Raw genomic sequence first — 16,133 nt, 5'->3', positions numbered from 1 at the left:
AGCTGCTAATAAGTACTGGGAGGATTAAGATTATTTTAATAGAAGTAATTTACAAATCTGTTCAACTTTCAGGCACCAGTTGATTTGAAAACGTTTGTTTTCTACTTGTTTCCACCGGAGTTCCCCTTTAAAGTAAACTTTAAGTGTACCTGTTATTTTCAAAAAACTTTTGATATGATATGTCTCTATAACATAAGTTTTGATTGAGAACGAGCTTGGAGAAGTGCACACAAGTGCGCGTTCTCTCCCGACTCTGTGTCACGTGACCTCAGTGGACGCATAATCTACGTGGCTGTCCAGGTCTTTTAGACACAGAGGAGGGTGCGGCTGCCTGCTTCTCTCCCAGCTCATCGTATTATCGGCCTCTGAACATTCAAACCCCAACCAATAAAGACTTTTGACATGTCTCTGTGACTTTGCAAAAGTTTTTTAAAGTTATAGGTACTTTATAAAAGGAATAGAACATAAGAAAATTACTTAATTTTTGTTTTTATATGTGATAGTTAAAGTTTTTAGATTTTTTTTATAAAGTATTTTTCTTTTTCCAATTTTCCATTTTACTATCTATATTATAAACGAATCTTAAAATATTGCAGTTTTCATTATAGCCACTAAGCCTAGTATTAAGCTGGAACTTTGTTTTCAGTCTGTGATGATAAGGAGGAGGCTTCTAGAAATTGTTCCGTAAAGCATTGCAGGAAAAGGGGACACCATGGTATAGATAAGACAGAATATTGACAATAGTTGAAACTCACAGCTCATCCTTTTACAGAGCAAAATCTCTACAACACAACTTTTTGTTTTTGTAGGCCCAGACTCTCCCCCAGTGCCACCCCCCCCCCTCACTAAATCATAAGATGTTCTTTAGTTTATGATAAATTGACATCCAGATTTCATAGTGTCTGACTCTTCTTCCTAATGTCGCACCACTCCTCCAAGTGAAGGCACAGAAGGAGTAGCATTCCTAGCCACTGACTACTTATTCTAATTTTAAAAACAGAGACCTAGTAATTATCTTGATTGTTTTGCAGCCAAAGGCAGGGACTGGGAATTTCTGCATTCACCTCCAGGAATATGGTTACAATATTTATTTTTGCACATTGAAATACTGAACATTTTCTGAATGTAGTATTGGAGTGAATTCTGTGAATACCGTTGTCCTTATTTGGGATAAATCAATATACTGGCTCAGGCTGAATGGCTTGTCTAGGGTTAGAAAAACAAGGTTGTTTTTTCCAGATACAGTGCCACACCTCTCTATGGGTTGTATCTGGGATTGCAGCTCAGCTTGATTGACGTTAATGGGAAAAAGGTGCAATAGCACACACAACCCGAGAACAGGTGTTTCTGGAAGTGGGCAGCCATGTTTTGGAATTATGGACAAACTTTTATCTCTATTCTTATATGGTGACTGGAAAAGGTAATATTGAATCTACTTATTTTGCGAAAATTATGTTTTTTTCCACGGGCATTATCAATTATGTCTCGCTGGTGGTATTGAGCAGCCTGACTAATTTTTCTTGAGCTGAAATAGTTTTCAACTACAATTTATGCTAGCTCCCCATCCACACTAACTTTACGCTAAGCCCTGCCCACTGGCCACATGCTTTAAAGTAAGTATAGTGAGTAAAGTTTTAAAAAGTCACAATTTTTTCCAGCAGATGTATTGGACTCAAAAATTCCCACTATAGTCTAACAGTTGGCAGTAGGTGGTTGGAACAAGGGGATGCCATTTACTGTGCACGTGTAACTGAAGAATGGGGGTCCCAATAAGTTTCTGTTTTGCTTAAGCCTTCAGGGGACTTTTGCTAGCCCAAAGCCTCTTATCTGAGGGGTATTCACATTTGGCTCTCAGCGCAGCCGTGTCCTGATGACAAAGTAGCCACTTAATCTTTTGCCACAATAACCTTTATGAAGTTCAGGTGCTAAATGTAGATGATGGCTTGGCCGTATCAGGGTATCTAGGCCCAGCCTGAAGCCCAGTAGGGCCCTAGTGTAGCAAAGGGATTCTTTGAGATGTTCTCCTCAATGTTTTCTTCTATGCTTCTTCCTACTCCCCTCAGGATGAGTTAGTGGTTTTTAACTGGAAGAAAACTTCCCTCCTTAGGGGGGCTGTATGCTTCAAATTCCTTGGGTCTGAGGCTTAACTCCCTAACTAGGTGAGGGTAGGCTCCGCACACCTTCTAGTGGGATCCTAATTTATGAAAACGCTACCATGCAAAAGTATGGACTTCCCTTACTTACAGCCAATAGTAAAGGTACAGTAGCAAACACACTTGTGTTTCTGCATATGTTGTTGGTTGCCAGACATTGATATCCTTCTTATCAAAGTGCGCAACACTACAGTTTTGATAAGAAGGATATCTATGTCTGACAACCAACAACATATGCAGAAACACATAGTAGGCACCAACAACCATGGTTTTAAGCCTGCCCTAAAACACATTTCTAAGCAGGCCTCACACAATCCCTATTCTGTCCCCTTCCTTTTAACACTTTCACCCTGCTTCATATTTCTTACTGCTCCCACACTCCAAGTACTCTTATGTACTTGATATTTGTACAAACACAGTAACTGTCTTATTCCACTTTATTTGCATTATTCTATTAGTAAACCACTGTACAAATCAAGCAACTTTTTACCTCTTGTTTCATCCTTTTTCCTCATACATTGTAAGGTTTTTTGAGCAGGGCCCTCACTCCTATTTTCTGAATTGTTGAATAACCTGTTACAATGTTACATCTGGTTTTGTTTATAGATGCACCCTCTGTATTTTAAACAGCTGCACAATATAGTGGAGCTTTATATTTAAATATTTTTAATTAAGGGTGTAATGCACAAACAGGAACAAAAGGAGATGGTCCAGCAATTATTGTATTCCATTACAGCACATCCCACAGTAAAAATGATCACTCCACTGTCATACGCATTTCAAGCGCATGCTCGCTCTTCATCGGTCACCAATGAAGAGGCAACATGCGCTTGAAACGTGTATGACAGTGGAGTGATCGTTTTTACTGTGGGATGTGCTGTAATGGAATCCAATAAAGCTGCAATTTTTGTGAAGTGCTGGACCATCTCCTTTTGTTCCTGTCCTTGCGTGCACCTTGCCTGGTGTGGGTCCGTGCACTACAGTGGGGAAGGTGAGCTGAACATAGCATCTATTTTGCCTTGTCTGTTATGCACAAACACATGGGCCAAGATTTATTAACCCCTTAAGGACGCAGGACGTAAATGTACGTCCTGGTGAGGTGGTACTTAACGCACCAGGACGTACATTTACGTCCTAAGCATAACCGCGGGCATCGGAGCGATGCCCGTGTCATGCGCGGCTGATCCCGGCTGCTGATCGCAGCCAGGGACCCGCCGGCAATGGCCGACGCCCGCGATCTCGCGGGCGTCCGCCATTAACCCCTCAGGTGCCGGGATCAATACAGATCCCGGCATCTGCGGGAGTTCGCGATTTAAATGAACGATCGGATCGCCCGCAGCGCTGCTGCGGGGATCCGATCATTCATAACGCCGCACGGAGGTCCCCTCACCTTCCTCCGTGCGGCTCCCGGCGTCTCCTGCTCTGGTCTGTGATCGAGCAGACCAGAGCAGAAGATCACCGAAAACACTGATCTGTTCTATGTCCTATACATAGAACAGATCAGTATTAGCAATCATGGTATTGCTATGAATAGTCCCCTATGGGGACTATTCAAGTGTAAAAAAAAATGTTAAAAAATGTAAAAGTAAAAGTAAAAAAAAAGTGAAAAATCCCCTCCCCCAATAAAAAAGTAAAACGTCCGTTTTTTCCTATTTTACCCCCAAAAAGCGTAAAAAACATTTTTTATAGACATATTTGGTATCGCCGCGTGCGTAAATGTCCGAACTATTAAAATAAAATGTTAATGATCCCGTACGGTGAACGGCGTGAACGAAAAAAAATAAAAAAAGTCCAAAATTCCTACTTTTTTAATACATTTTATTAAAAAAAAATTATAAAAAGTGTATTAAAAGTTTTTTATATGCAAATGTGGTATCAAAAAAAAGTACAGATCATGGCGCAAAAAATGAGCCCTCATACCGCCACTTATACGGAAAAAAAAAAAGTTAGAGGTCATCAAAATAAAGGGATTATAAACATACTAATTTGGTTAAAAGTTTGTGATTTTTTTTAAGCGCAACAATAATATAAAAGTATATAATAATGGGTATCATTTTAATCATATTGACCCTAAGAATAAAGAACACACGTCATTTTTACCATAAATTGTACGGCGTGAAAACAAAACCTTCCAAAATTAGCAAAATTGCGTTTTTCGTTTTAATTTCCCCACAAAAATAGTGTTTTTTGGTTGCGCCATACATTTTATGATATAATGAGTGATGTCATTACAAAGGACAACTGGTCACGCAAAAAACAAGCCCTCATACTAGTCTGTGGATGAAAATATAAAAGAGTTATGATTTTTAGAAGGCGAGGAGGAAAAAATGAAAACGTAAAAATTAAATTGTCTGAGTCCTTAAGGCCAAAATGGGCTGAGTCCTTAAGGGGTTAATGCTGTCTAATACTGAATGTACAATTTACACCTTTAAGTTTATAATGTCTAAGGGTGATTTTACGACATTAAAAAAAAAAAAAACTGCATTTACCTGCTGCCAATAACCCACTGGTGACTGTCTCCACAGCCAGAACTTCTTTTCTGTCAGGTCACACAGGAAACGCCAAACTCTGCAGCAGTGAAGCTTTCTACCGCTTCTCTACACTTGTTCTCCTGATCTGTGGGGGTCTCAGCACTGAGGACCCAGCCAATCAAAACTTTTCACATGTGTCTGTGACATAAAAGTTTTTGTCAAATGACAGATACACTTTAAATGTAAGATATATCTGGGTTCCCCCTTGTGTTTCTGTCCTTGTCGTGTCGGCCTCCCAGATTTCCCAGGACTTATTTGTCTTTCCACATTTAGATCATAACAAGATTAAGTCCTTTTCCCCCTTTTTTTAATTTGGCTTTTCGTTAAGGGTTACAATAAGAATAAGATGCTAATAGGAGGGTTCTCCATGAGACTACTGATGGTCGTGGTCCTAAATGGTCTACTAGAAGCTACCCCTAGCAGCTCTCACACTGTGAAGACTCGCTTTACCTTCTAGTTATAATTGCTTCTTACTGCTATAGAGGTCGCATCCTTAATGAGATGTTTTTCTTTCTCTGTTCATTGATTTGTATTCATGTTATGAGCAATCTTACATGTAACCTTGTATTATAATTTTTAAATAAAATCTTTGATAGTTAAATGTAAAATATATCTCCTGGAATATGCCTTTAAACTCAAATAGATGTGCTGTGGGTTCAACCAACTCCCTAAATTGTATGGTGGCCTCCAGACAGATGATCTTGGTTGAGAAAGGATTTGGGAGTAATGGATTTTCACCGACAAGACTTTCCTTTTTGTTCTCCCTAAGTTGCGGCCTACCCTCCCCATAGAGAATGTATGAACATTTGTCCGAGCCATACATGACAATTATTGAAAATGTCTGCCCACCTTTGCACTGTTGGACATATTCTGATATTGGGAGCAAATCTATATGATTATGATGACTAGGGTCGGCGGCTTGATGAGCCCGTTTCTCTTTTTAAGATCAGGTCAATTATTTAATTGGAAAAAAATGTAACTTAATGAAAAATGTATGAATCCCCATCAACACTTTCCATTTTTAAGAAACAGATGATGTAACTATGGGATTAATTAACCCTTCGATGTTTAAGAAAAAAACAAAAGTAAAAGCTTTGAAAGTCATATTAGTGTTTGAACCGGACAGGAATGTACATGCTGACATCAAAGTGGACCAGTCTGTGTGATCTGCCCAGATGTCGTCTGACCTGCCATCTACTGCTTCCATTACTCTGATAGAACTTTTACAGTTTTCTCAGACGAGAGCCTTTGTCTGCAGTCACCAGACAGTCTTAAGTCAGACTTCAAACCAAAGAAGTTATGGATAAAATTCACTTGGCGGATTTGCTATATTTAATAGAAAAAAAACAGCTTAGTCTAAAGATTTTTTTTTTATATATATTGTATATTGCGCCAATAAATTATATCTACCGCTTTAGACTGGCGATACAAATTGTCAGCTGAGCCCACACATTTTTAGCCAAACCCTGTAATGTTTATGTTGAGTTTTCACGAATTTTCCCCGATTGCATATATCAGAGAAAAGTCGGATTTTAATACACAAAAACTGCGGTGTTTAATCCTCCAGTGGAATTTGGATCAGAGTCGAAAGTTTTATTGCGGATCTTTCGCTGTGTGCAAACAGCATCGCAAATCACATTGAAGTAAACGGGATTGTGCAGCAAGCGGGGGAGTTCCTGCAATTCTGTAGAGTGAACGAGCCCTAATTTTTAAACACAGATGGACAGATTTTAAATGCCCCAGCTTTATCACAATGAAATTGTTTGATAAATCTGGTGTATCCATAGATTCTCTAGTTTAGGCCAACTAGAAGTTGTCCTACGTTATGCAAGAATCTTGTGCCAAAACATTGGCACATATTTGGAGCACAGTCTCTTGTTTGGGACATACCTCCTCTCAAAAGAAGCCAAGCTCTTTTGTTATAAGCTACACGCCTTTCCTGGAAAAGTGTCTAAAAAATGACTGAAACACATAAGATTGTAAATCTGAATCTCTTGAATTCTGAGGTATTTGCAATAGTAAATCTGCCCCTTGTGTCAAATAACAATTTACATCAGTTTTAGTCTGCAGCACTGCACAGAAGGGTATAGGCCTGTACCTTCACTGTATCACATCTCAACATAGATGTTTCACAATTTTATCGTAAATTTTAGTAAATTTTCTCTTTTAGTATTCCTTTAATGGGGTACTCCGGCCCTAAGACATCTTATCTCCTATCCAAAGGATAGGGGATAAGATGCCTGATCGCGGGGGTCCCGCCACTGTGGACCCCTGCAATTTCTCATGCAGCTCCCACATCAACTTTCTGGCACCAGTTGATTTTAAAAAAAAATGTTTTCCAGTGGAGTACCCCTTTAAAGAAGAGGTCACTTTCTGATGACACAGGGATCTATACATAAACCTGTTAGCAAATACAAAGCCGCTGTGGCATTGGACCAAAGAGCCAAATGAAACACCAGCATGTAAATACAATATAGTAATTCTAAAAAAAAAAAAAATGCATCTTAACCAGAATGGGGTCTTATATGCAATCAGGTGCAATCATGGTTTCTATGTAGAAATAGGAAATACACAGCTCACCGCTCACTTTATATAAAGCTGCAGGATAAAACCCAATGTTTCCCAGTAAGAATGTCACGTCTTGGGTTTAGCTGTTTCTGTAAGTCAATGCAGGCTGCGGCATCTCTTCAGATACTGAACAGCAAGATCCATAATTTGATTTAACCAATAAGGGTAGTGGTGCACTATGAAATACATCAGCCATAATCAACAAAGACATTTGCTTGCTGAGAGCTTGTAACAGAATACAGAATGACTGGATGATATTGCATTCAGCCATCTTTTTCAGATATGTTTTTTTTTTTTTCTTTGACAGATGTTATAGGTTTTAGTTCTTGGCACCAGAATTTCCACTGAGGGATTTTCATACATAAACTTAGCAAGTTTAGGAGAGAAGACAGTTCTGTCCAAAACCAACAGTATGTACATATCAAACTTCATCTCAGGTTTAATCAAAACTGAACCCATTGCCCGTGAACCAATAAATTATCAATGTATTATAGTATACAGCTTCCCAGCTGGTTATATTATAGCAATCTATATCCGTATCCGGAAAGGCACATGTGGGGTCATGTAAAAGGAGATTACTCAGCACTTGTGTTATATATGGTTTCCACCGTGTGTTTCCATCCATGAAGAAAACCCTCTATAAAAAATACTCTGTCTAGTTCATATTTTGGAAGCAGGAAAAATGAGCAAGTGTAAGGATCTGAAAAACCGTGAGAAGAGCCTCATTGTAAAGTCCGCACGAATGGACTGGTACGTCTCCAGAATGGCCGGCCTTGCTTAAGTGTTCCCAGTAGATAGTTGTTAGAACCTACAACAAATACTCCACAACATGACAATCATACCAGTAACAGGGTCGTGGTGGTCCAAGGTTTATTGACGGGTATGTAGAGTGAAGGCTTCTCTGTCTAGTTCGATCAAAGAGCTTCTGAAAAAGTTCCTGCTGGCTATGATAGAAAGGTATTGAGGCACGGACCCACGGCCTGTTGTATATGGGCTGCATAGCAGCAGACTGGTGATTATATTGTCTGCTCTCCTTATGCCTAGGAGTCCATTAGGCGGTTCTACTCAATGAATGACACCCTTTACTGTATATAGTGTGCATAATGGTTATCTGTCATTGACTGACAGCCTTTACTGTATGTACACTGCTCAAAAAAAATAAAGGGAGCACTTAAACAACACATGTAATTTCAAGTCAATGACACTTCTGTGAAATCCCACTGTCTACTCAGGAAGAACACTGACAATCAATTTCACATGCTGTTGTGCAAATGGAACAGACAATAGGTGGAAATTATAGGCAATTAGCAAGACACCCCCAAATAAAGGAGTGGTTCTGCAGGTGGTGACCACAGACCACTTCTCAGGTCCTATGCTTCCTGGCTGATGTTTTGTTCACTTTTGAATGCTACCGGTGCTTTCACTCTAGTGGTTGCATGAGACGGAGTCTACAACCCACATAAGTGGCTCAGGTAGTGCAGCTCATCCAGGATGACACATCAATGCGAGCTGTGGCAAGAAGGTTTGCTGTGTCTGTCAGCATAGTGTCCAGAGCATGGAGGCGCTACCAGGAGACAGGCCAGTACATCAGGAGATGTGGAGGAGGCCGTAAGAGGGCAACAAACCAGCAGCAGGACCGCTACCTCCGCCTTTGTGTAAGGAGGAGCAAGAGGAGCACTGCCAGAGCCATGTGCATGTGTCCACTCAAACGGTCAGAAACAGACTCTATGATGGCCCTGACGTCCACAGATGGGGGTGGTGCTTACAGCCCAACTCGGTGCAGGACATTTGGCACTTGCCAGAGAACACCAAGATTGGCAAATTCACCACTGGCGCCCTGTGCTCTTCACAGATGAAAGCAGGTTCACACTGAGCACATGTAACAGGCGTGACAGAATCTGGAGATGCTGTGGAGAACATTCTGCTGCCTGCAACATCCTCCAGCATGACCGGTTTGGTGGTGGGTCAGTAATGGTGTGGGGTGGTATTTCTCTGGGGGCCACACAGCCCTCCATGTGCTTGCCAGAGGTAGCCTGACTGCCATTAGGTACTGAGATGAGATCCTCAGACCCCTTGTGAGACCATATGCTGGTGTGGTTGGCCCTGTGTTCCTCCTAATGCAAGACAATGATAGACCTCATGTGGCTGGAGTGTGTCAGCAGTTCCTGCAAGAGGAAGGCATTGATGCTATGGACTGGCCGCCCGTTCCCCAGACCTGAATCCAATTGAGCACATCTGGGACGTCTCGCTCCATCCACCACAGACTGTCCAGGAGTTGGCGGATTCTTTAGTCCAGGTCTGGGATGACATCCTTCAGGAGCATGCCCAGGCGTTGTAGGGAGGTCACACGGGCACGTGGAGGCCACACACACTACTGAGCCTCATTGTGACTTGTTTTAAAGACATTACATAAAGTTGAATCAGCCTGTAGTGGGGTTTCCACTGTGATTTTGAGTGTGACTCCATATCCAGACCTCCATGGTCTTATGATTCGGCTAGCTGAATGTGGATCCACTGTGTCAGCGAGGGATTGGCGTGGACCGTGTCGGTGGACCGGTTCTAGGGTTGCTACTGGTTTTCACCAGAGCCCGCCGCAAAGCGGGATGGTCTTGCTGCGGCGGTAGCAACCAGGTCGTATCCACCGGCAACGGCTCAACCTCGCTGACTGCTGAGAAGGCGTGGGACAGAAGGACTAGGCAGAGGCAAGGTCAGACGTAGCAGAAGGTCGGGGCAGGCGGCAAGGTTCGTAGTCAATGAGGATAGCAGGAGATCTGGAACACAGGCTTTGGACAACACTAAACGCTTTCTCTGGCACAAGGCAACAAGATCCAGCAAGGAAGTGCAGGGGAAGTGAGGTTATATGGACAGGGAGCCGCACGCGCCAGAACATGACAGCCGGGTACCGGGACGGGTAAGTGGCTTGGGATGCGATTCACGAGCGGGCGCGTCCCGCTATGCGAATCGCATCCCCATCACGAATGTCAGTGCAGCGCTCCCAGTCAGCGGGTCTGACCGGGGCGCTGCAGAAGGGAGAACGCCGCGAGCGCTCCGGGGAGGAGCAGGGACCCGGAGCGCTCGGCGTAACACATGGGTTGATACATTTGATTTCCATTGATAATTTTTTGTGTTATTTTGTTGTCAGCGCATTCAACTATATAAAGAGGAAAGTATTTCATACGATTAGTTCATTCATCCAGATCTAGGATGTGTTATCTTAGTGTTCCCTTTATGTTTTTTGAGCAGTGTACTATATATATATATATATATATATATATATATATATATATATATATATATATAGATATAGATAGATAGCTGTCAATCACGGAGTAGGACCACCCACTTGACTCCTAGGCCCAAAATGACCAGAGATTCCTATTAATAGAATACAAGTTATAGTGAATATTTTCCCATAAATCTATATATCAAGTTGCCCAGCTCCTTCAACACTATGACAAGATGTTGTCAGGTCAGCTAGAGAAAAATATTGGAACACTGGTCATGTGACAAGTAAGTGGACCAATGTCTGTTCCTTAAAAAGAACAGGAAATCTGGGCTCCATCTTTATTGGTGACGTCCACCATGTCCTAGCAAGTTTTGCAGACTACAGGTCAAGTCTTATTCAATTACTGTTGCAATAAATTCTTAGAATGCCAAATTTCCTCTCTAAAGTTATATTTCTATTTCTTTCCACAGGGAGAAATCATCTGTCCTTTAGAATGTCAAAAATATTCGTCCTGCTGACATAAGGAATGGCCTGCCAGCCAGCAAAAAGTAAGAAGGTAAAGGAACAAGGTAGGATCCTGGAGAATAAGAACAAGTAATAAACACATATAACCAAGTTATGACACTTATTTTTTAGCTGAGAATATACAAAAATTAAAAAGGATTACATTTGAATGTATACTTTTAGCGACTTACCTCACCATCACTTCCTTTCTTAAAGTTCTCTCCATATTCCATGTTTGGCGCTTGTTATTGACCTAAATGCATTTGTCGCATTTATTATTTTTTTGTTGGTAAAAGCGGTAATCACTTTAACCACAGGAAAGGGCATAAGTGTCAGATCGCGGTGGGTCTGCTCGATGAGGGTGGGTCTGACTGGCCTGAGGTAGTTGACAGGCCCTGTCCTGTGGATAGGGGAATATGTTTTATTCCCTCGATAACCCCTTAATTTTTTCAATCTCCTTTTTATCAATGCCGACACCAGAAAACTGGTGGAAAAGTCGTGTGCAAATAAATGATTGAAAATTTGCACCAATTTTCCGCCAAAATCTTTACAAAGGCTATTGAGGATAAATTTTTGTTTCCATTGTCCATTCTTTTTCAAGATCTCATCCACGGTTGAAAGCCCATCCTGACATAATATTCACAGATAAGGGCTTGCTACAATTCGTATCCTATAAGGCTAGTTAACACAGCGTATTTGTCAGGAATTGTCCTGATGCATACTGTAAACATAACCATAAACACCATAAACATCTGACAAAATAATGCTACACCTCATTTGGTCACTGCAAAAACACAATGTGAAAAGAGCCTAAGGCTACATTCCTGCTGTAGTTGCATTGTTGTTCAGAAATATACTTTGGTAGGACATATATTGCTCCTATGGATTACTTTATTTTGGCATATAGTGGCATGGTTCACCCAAAGGCTTCTAACAGGCTAAGCTAACCTGCCTGGACTGATACACTTAACAAACATTGTACATTATAGTAGTGCCCACTATAATTAAAATAATTAAAGGAGTACTGCGGTGCCATTCAACTTATCCCCTATCCAAAGCATAGGGGATAAGCGTCTGATCGCGGACGGTCCCAACGATCAACGCGGCAGCCCAAACAACCCTCCATGTATCTCTATGGGATAGCCGGGGATAAAGCTTTTGGGTATCTCCAGCTCTCCAATAGAGATACAAGACGATGGCTTTTCAGGCCGCTGCTTCGAGTGGGGGCCGATACGCTCCATTCCCAGGGAGAGCCCGGGTGCAACGTATATAGTGACCAATGGTCGGACAACACCACAATACTCCTTTAATACATTGTAGCAAACTATCTGCTCTGGTGCTGTTTGTCTATATAGCTGTATCCTCTACTCTGCCGAGACCAGGAATAGGCCTGTGGGAGGGGGCTCAGATAAAATAAAGTCAAAAATGTTTCCTTACACTTAAGACGCATCCAGATAAACTCAAATAGAACCCTGATATTAAAATTGTGAAAATTGCAATCACTTAGTCTAGTTTCTAGGTAAGGTTTTCCCAACCACTGTGCCTCCAGCTGTTGCAAATCTACAACTCCCAGCATCACAGCCAAAGGTTATCTGGGCATGCTGGGGGTTGTAGTTTTACAACAGCTGGAGGAACACTGGTTGGGAAACACTATTCTAGAAACACACCAGATCAGCTCTCGTACTTTCCTTAAACTTGACTATTATCCTTATGATGAATATCTGGAATATTTAATGCTAGATTTAAGGATTTTTACTGTTTGAGAGGTGCATATATATATATATATATATATATATATATATATATATATATATATATAAAAATAAATAAATAAATATATATACATATATATATACACACACACACACACACATACTGTTTTCGCCTAAATGTAGCAACTACATTCAGTTGACAGCGACTAATTTACCACGTTCCATTGACATGGATTCTGGCAGTAATGATGTTTGTAGTAAACAAGCAGCTTAATCAGCATTGTCCTTTGGAAAGATTTGCCGACCCCTTCTTGTAAGACCCTACGACAACATTTCTCATGGTTAGATAGCTGCTAAATGGCTTTTCTTACCTTAAGTGACTAGAAGGGTTTGTCGTACAACAATGTGGCTACGGCTGGCGTGTGAAGGCTTTGAAATGCTCAGCGGCACAAGGACAATGCTCTTCTACAGCTTTCATTTGCGTTCTGCCAGTAATTATACATCTGTGCCATTTCCATTGTACTTATAATTTGGATGCCGGGTGTTTGCATGGACTTTACTCCCCTGAATATGAATATCCGTAAAATCACAAGCTTTACCTGTGACAGAAAACATGATTTGAGGCTAAGGTATGTAAAACACTCGGAGAAAATGAAAGGAAAGTATTAAGAAGCTGAAAGGGAAACTATCATTACCCTGTTTAATCCCATTGACCTGTTTTAATGCGGAATTGTGAAATAATATAGTGCATTGTGGCTCATTATTGAAACTCTGCGCTTATAGAAAGTAATTTTCAATCTCCATTTATTCCAAGACGCAATCCCTGAGAACTCTCCAGAAAAAGTGGTCAACACTTGTTACATTATATTTTTAAAATTAATTTAAATTTGCATATGGCATTCTAAATGTTTGGTATCTACAATACTTTGCTTCTATGCCCACACTGCTGTCCCGTTCTGGGTTCATTCAGCTCTTGCTGTCCCGTTGCTGTCCCGTTCTGGGTCTTTTTTTTTTTTTTTTTTTAGCATCAAACAGCCCAAAAACGGATCAGAGAACAACTGATACCACCGGGTGACGACGGATCTGGTACTTTACTGGAGTTTAGAAAAAGGAAGAAAAAGAAAAAGAGGAAGAAAAAGGTGCATGCACAGACTGGGCAACAGAGCTCTATATAACAGAGCTAAACCGCAGTGTAAAAGAGGTCCTACATGATGCAGTAGCATAGCATTGATCAGTATAAGCAATCTAATGTTTCATATAAAAGTCCCCTATGGGAACTTAAGGGGGTTATCCAGCTTTTAAAGAGTACCTTTCATCAAAAAAAATTGTTCATATGTCCTAGATTATTCAATATTAAACTGGTTTCTAATTGGTTTTAATTAAAAAATTTTATATATGTATTTTCTGTTTGAAAATCTGTCCACCAGGGGTCTCCCTAGGAGTCCCTGGCCACAAGCATTTCTATTGATTTTGGAATCACGCCGGCCTGGCAGTGAGTCCGAAATCGCAGACTGCTGGCTGAGCATGTGACCAGCTCAGCGCATCTCCCTGCCTGTCAGTCAGACAGGTAGGAGCGCTGTGCTCACTCGCAGGGCTCTGTACACTGAGGACAACCGGGGCTCTGTACACTGAGGACAACCGGGGCTCTGTACACTGAGGACAACCGGGGCTCTGTACACTGAGGACAAGCGGGGTTCTGTACACTGAGGACAAGCGGGGCTCTGTACAACGAGGACAAGCGGGGCTCTGTACAACGAGGACAAGCGGGGCTCTGTACAACGAGGACAAGCGGGGCTCTGTACAACGAGGACAAGCGGGGCTCTGTACAACGAGGACAAGCGGGGCTCTGTACAACGAGGACAAGCGGGGCTCTGTACAACGAGGACAAGCGGGGCTCTGTACAACGAGGACAAGCGGGGCTCTGTACAACGAGGACAAGCGGGGCTCTGTACAACGAGGACAAGCGGGGCTCTGTACAACGAGGACAAGCGGGGCTCTGTACAATGAGGACAAGCGGGGCTCTGTACAACGAGGACAAGCGGAGCTCTGTACAACGAGGACAAGCGGGGCTCTGTACAACGAGGACAAGCAGGGCTCTGTAAATGTGGGTTCAATCGCATCTCCGCTGCCTTCAGCCACACAGCTCCAGCCCTGTACTCTGCCACAGCTGTCAGCCACGCTTTTAGCTGACAGTCGCCGTGGCTGTGACCCCTGCTCTCTGCTCACAGCTGTGGGCACAGGGAGCGGACAGCGGGGCTGTGCGGCTGGAGGCAATGAGGATCAGAGCGGTCTCACCTTCTCCCCTTCTCCAGGCCAGTGTTATTCCGCTGCTCTCCTCGGTGAAGTGAGGGCGGAAGTCCCCCCAGCAGGCATCAGTGACATAGCACCTGCTGGGGCACGCCCACATCCTCCTGCTGGCAGCTTACACTATGTGAGCAAGAAGAGAGGGAAGATACAGAGCTTTTTAAAGCTCTTAAAACATTTTTAGGGCGGGGGTGTTAGGAGTAGTTAGGGAATATAGCCTGAGTTAGTTTAGAAAAGTTTTAGTGACAGGTACTCTTTAAAATGTATCTTTTATCCACAGAACAGGGAATAAGTGTCTGAGTGCTGGGACAATCACATGAACACTCAAACTAGCTGAGTGTTCACATATATGGGGGGTATGGAGTGAGACATTCATCCAAGTTGTCACGATGCCGGCTGGCGGGTAGTGGATCCTCTGTGCCAGAGAGGGATTGGCGTGGACCGTGCTAGTGGATCGGTTCTAAGTCACTACTGGTTTTCACCAGAGCCCGCCGCAAAGCGGGATGGTCTTGCTGCGGCGGTAGTGACCAGGTCGTATCCACTAGCAACGGCTCAACCTCTCTGGCTGCTGAAGATAGGCGCGGTACAAGGGAGTAGACAGAAGCAAGGTCGGACGTAGCAGAAGGTCGGGGCAGGCAGCAAGGATCGTAGTCAGGGGCAACGGCAGGAGGTCTGGAACACAGGCTAGGAACATACAAGGAACGCTTTCACTGGCACAATGGCAACAAGATCCGGCAGGGAAGTGCAGGGGAAGTGAGGTGATATAGGGAAGTGCACAGGTGAAGACACTAATTGGAATCACTGCGCCAATCAGCGGCGCAGTGGCCCTTTAAATCGCAAAGACCCGGCGCGCGCGCGCCCTAGGGAGCGGGGCCGCGCGCGCCGGGACAGGACCGAGGGAGAGCGAGTCAGGTACGGGAGCCGGGGTGCGCATCGCGAGCGGGCGCTACCCGCATCGCGAATCGCATCCCGGCTGGAAGCAGAATCGCAGCGCCCCGGGTCAGTGGATCTGACCGGAGCGCTGCAGCGGAGAGAGTGTAGCGAGCGCTCCGGGGAGGAGCGGGGACCCGGAGCGCTCGGCGTAACAGTACCCCCCCCCTTGGGTCTCCCCCTCTTTTTAGGGCCTGAGAACCTG

General features: G+C 43.1%; 1 protein-coding gene across 9 annotated transcripts in view; it reads left to right on the top strand.

The window, feature by feature from the left end:
* BMP4 (bone morphogenetic protein 4) overlaps positions 1-16,133 on the top strand; it is a 449,922-nt gene that overhangs the window by 263,236 nt on the left and 170,553 nt on the right. For 7 of the 9 annotated variants that reach the window (XR_008848789.1, XR_008848785.1, XR_008848787.1 and 4 more), the window contains one exon: positions 10,949-11,047. The gene's annotated coding sequence lies outside the window, so the exon portion shown is untranslated. The remainder of the gene's footprint in view (positions 1-10,948; positions 11,048-16,133) is intronic. The other 2 variants (XM_056545994.1, XM_056545992.1) reach the window with 1 other exon arrangement.

Source organism: Hyla sarda, chromosome 11 (assembly GCF_029499605.1).
Source record: "Hyla sarda isolate aHylSar1 chromosome 11, aHylSar1.hap1, whole genome shotgun sequence".
Lineage (NCBI taxonomy): Eukaryota > Metazoa > Chordata > Amphibia > Anura > Hylidae > Hyla > Hyla sarda.
The sequence above is the reverse complement of the archived record's forward strand: the minus strand, read 5'-3'. Positions and strand labels throughout refer to the sequence as shown.